Here is a 4,435-nt window from a genome sequence, read left to right as displayed (position 1 = left end):
ATACAAGATAGAATTCTAAGTGACCCACTTACCCTTCTAATGTCTATGATGTCATCAGAAATGAGTAGAACCCCTTGGTATTTGATACTTGCCTAATGCCTTATACAGTTCAGGCTGTTATAACAATGTACCATAGATTGGTGGCTTAGAAATAACATAAACGTATTTATCATTGTTCTGGAGTTGGAAGTCCAAGACCAGGACACCAGCATGGTCAGATTCTGGTGAGGGCCCTTTGCAGTCTTTTCATTACCTCCCAGCATGGTAGAAAGAAGGCTAGAGCATTCCCTGTGGTCTTTATAGGAACATTACCCTCTTGGTGAGGACTCCACCATCATGACTTAATTATCCCCCAAGGCCCCAGCTCCTAATGCCATCACATTGAAGGTTCAGATTGCATATGAATTTTAGGGGCATACAGTCAATCTAACATACTAAATAAACATGATTTCTTAAAGCAAGTTTTCTTTCTGGAAAAAGTATAATTGCCCTTTTAAAAAACTGATCTGTTCTATTACATTAGAGCAAGTGAACTACAAATACATCATCTTCAAACAATTTGAGTCACATCCACACAAACTTTGCAAAAACATGCTTGAAACTTATTCCATTATAGGAGATATAATTCCTCTTTAGTGTATAAACTTAGAACTCCATCTTTGGTCTCCTCCCTCAAATATATTCTTTTTACTCTATTGCCATCTTCTCTGTCTACCATTAAGTCACTTGTCTACTACTTTTCAAAAAGATGTTCGATTTTTATTACATTATTTATCCCCAAATTTGTTCCGTGATAATTAGGCACCATACTAGTTTTTCTGAAGACTTTTCTCTTTCAGAGTACCCTTCTTCATGAAGTCACGCTTTATATTTACATTTTAAGAGAGACCAGATATATTAATTGGCAATAGAAAGGTTACTCTGGCTCAGATGGGTGGATCTGTTTAAAGGTGTTCTTAGTTTACAGGTCAGTAGCACTTCAGGTTTGGTATTGAGACACATATGCCTGTCACAGCTAAAAGTTAACATTTTTAAAAAGTTTACAGCTAAATGTCAATATCTGAAATAAATATTCAGTACACTTCTTGACTTACTGTTATTGATTATTTCCCTTCCAGAAAAAATCTGGGCTTCATTTGTGAACTCACTGAATTCAAGGCTTTCTCCTATGGGAGTCCTTTCTTTACCTTCTCAGGAAAGCATTGGTAATCAGGGAATCCAGCTTTCTGGTTATGCTCCTTGGCAGGGATTAAAGTTTAGTGTTACACAAGAGGTCAGAAACTTAAAGAAGCTTTTAAATGCAAAGGAAGAGCTAGTATCCTATTAACGTTTCTCTCATCTACCTTTTACCTGTATACAAAGCATCCTCCTACCTATCTTTCTGGAGTTCTTTTAAGGGTCCAACCTAGCCAGGCTCCATAGTGTTTAGGATCTGGACTGCAACTGTGGCTACAGCCAAACTGAAACAGAAAACAGAGGTCACAAATTGGTGCCTCTACACATGTCTGGATTGGTGCTTAGTGTTGCTGTGGTAGTATAAATTGAACTTTGTACCTGCAAGGGCAGGTGCTCTCTGGTTTGCCATATTACCAACATACTCCAATTATCTGTCCCCTGAGTCATTTCCTGATTTGACATTATTTTGAACTATTATAAAACATATGTTGTTCTGGCCCAGCAAACTTAAAACAGAAAGAAAGGATGTAAAAAACAACATTAGCACAGCTTCCTACTCTCATTCTCTACTTTTTCCATTTCAGAAGTCCCCCAATAAGCCATTATCAGCATCCTGCTATTGAAAAACTGAGAACTCACACCAAAAAAACTCACTTTGCTAATGTTTTAATTTGTGGTGAGATTGAATAACTCAGCTTCTTTCTCTAATGCAGCAGATATAGAAACATAACTAATAACTGATTATCTTTTCCTCCTTATATATTTCAATGACTATTGCCTAAAATTGTATTTGGTCTTCACACAAATGAATAAACTTCAGTTTTAAAATTAGTTCTTCAATATGTTGAACTGCATAATATAGACCTCAGGTATTTGTCTTATTCTAGCACTCAGAGACTGTTCATTTCATGCATTAAAAACCCCAAGTTGCAATGACTCTTTAACTCAAAATCTTTAATATCCAACTTTTACTTTTACGATTTGTTAATTTTCGTAAATTTTGATGAACATTTTCTGTTATTTTTGTTCATTTTAAGATGATTGAAATCAAATTATAATTACTATTATCCCTTTATCTTTTGAATATAATGTTCTGATTTGAGAGAGGGAGGAGGAAAAGAAAGAATCCTAGCATTGGCTTTATACCTTAATATAAACTATAATCTATTCCCTTTCTTTTCCTCTTCTTTTTTCTTATTTGACTGAGAGCCAGGGTCTGGAGATGATTAGAGGAGAAACTGATTGAGGGAAGGTGAGTCTTTGGGATAACTTATGCAGGTGAGGAAAGAGGAAAGGAAATGCAGGAAAGCACACCCAACCTCAATTTTTCTGTAGCTGTTTTTCTCCACTTCAGATTTTTGTTTCACATTATTTTCAATGAACATTCTAATTATTGTGATAGATTTTTTTAAGTAAAAATGCATTAATTTTACAATTTTTGACTCTGTGTTTGCAGCTTTTTCGCTCTTCTTATGGTTTTAACCTGACTGATCCTTACTGTCGACTTTTGGAAAACCAATATAACAGCCTCCATGATCCACATTTAAAAGCATACTATAAGCGCCCAGATATTCTGAAGAGATTAAAGGAAGATGGCTATGTCACCAGCAATAATAAAGTGGTTGAAGATTACTTCTTTTTTTAATCAATGAAACCCTTTAAAACTTGATATAAACTTGTTTCTATACCTCAGTTGGTGGGGGGGGCCTGTGTCATGAGACAATACTTAATAGGCAGTTCTATAAATTTCTCAGTATTTGGATCAAGAGAAATAAGACAACAGTTGTTGCTAAATAAAACTACTCTTCCTTCACCTTTTTTCTTTGTAATATGAAAAATTATTGACAAATAATTTGAGAATACAAAGACATATTAATTTTCCCATGTGTATTATAGCCTTCTTTGTCTTTAATGGCATTATATAGTGTATGTAATTATATAATTATACAACATATAATTGTCAAGGATTCTGTTCCACATACTTTTAAAACTTGAGATGAAATAGAAACCTACAAATTTCAGTCTGTTAGAACCTTGATAGAGTATTTTCTAATTGGAGTCTTACAATGTTATTACATTCAAAATTATAATCCAGTTACAGCTAATTTAAATTATTACTGTGATAACTCTAAATGTGTTGACTAAACTTCTTTTATGGTATTAGTCATATTAATAAAGTGATATGTATACTTTTTTTAGAGACAGGTTCTCACTTTGTTACCTACACAGGAGTGCAATGGCGTAATCATGGCTCATGGCAGCTTTGACCTCCTGGGCTCAAGCTGTGTTCCTGCCTCAGCCTCCTAAGCAGCTGGCACAGGCACATACCCTCCCAGCTGGTTTTATTTTTTATTTTTTTTAAGAGATGGGGTCTTGCTATGTTATCCAGGCTTATCTCAAACTCCTGGCCTCAAGAAATCCTCTTGCCTCAGCCTAAGTTATATTTTTGGATAGAAATTTCTTGCTGATTAACAAATGCAGAAAGATACTACTCTACAACATTGTTAGCAGTTTATTACTCTTTAGGCCAAAATGTCATTAAATTGTAGGTCACTGCTATTTTTTTTTGGAAAGTGATTTTTAAATCATTAAAATAATTTAAATATATATTTAAAATATTTATATAATGTTAATATATTTAATATTTTTTAAATATTGATGTGTTTTCCTTTTTGTTTGTAGGTTGTATGTACTTTGAGAGAATTGAATGAGTACAGGCAATACCTTATCAGTTTAAAATTAGACTTTGAAAGAAACTATAGAAGAGAACAAGTGAGTTAAACACTTAAATTTGGTTTGTTTACATAGAGTTTGGGAGAAATCCTTACTTATGTGTACAGTGTTTTTTTAATCATATTTGACCCTTAATTATTAATAAAGTAATTGCATATTTTTTCAATTGAAAATTTAGAGTAGGAATAAACATTATTTGGATGCTGCTATGTTTGGCCAAGAATGGAAAAGGGACTGGGTCATCCATCAACACATTAATAGTAGCTGGCATAATTTAGTAATTTAATCACTAGTCAGATGTGTTTTTCCCCTGAGCTAAGGCCAATAAGAAACATCTCTTGTGGCAGAAAGATTCTTAAGTGAAACCTAAAACAGTTTGAGCCATAGGAAAATAACAATAAATACCTGTAATGTTTTATGGTGATTCAAGAACATGTACATTCTGTGTTTGAACTCATACAGCTGCACCTGTATTCATCCAGTAAAAATGTTCTTAAATGTGAAGTGGAATGATTGGGTGTAGTGA

The 4,435-nt window shown here is 33.8% G+C and overlaps 1 pseudogene across 1 annotated transcript in view; it reads left to right on the top strand.

Annotated features, from left to right (window-relative positions):
* Positions 1-4,435, top strand: part of LOC100389795 (fibrous sheath-interacting protein 2-like) — a 43,525-nt pseudogene that overhangs the window by 1,071 nt on the left and 38,019 nt on the right. Inside the window, exons 2-3 of the transcript XR_013519351.1 lie at positions 2,633-2,794; positions 3,859-3,948. The product of XR_013519351.1 is annotated as a fibrous sheath-interacting protein 2-like (transcript). The remainder of the gene's footprint in view (positions 1-2,632; positions 2,795-3,858; positions 3,949-4,435) is intronic.

Source organism: Callithrix jacchus, chromosome 6, assembly GCF_049354715.1.
Source record: "Callithrix jacchus isolate 240 chromosome 6, calJac240_pri, whole genome shotgun sequence".
Taxonomy (NCBI): Eukaryota; Metazoa; Chordata; class Mammalia; order Primates; family Cebidae; genus Callithrix; species Callithrix jacchus.
This window is presented reverse-complemented; position numbering and strand designations above follow the sequence as displayed.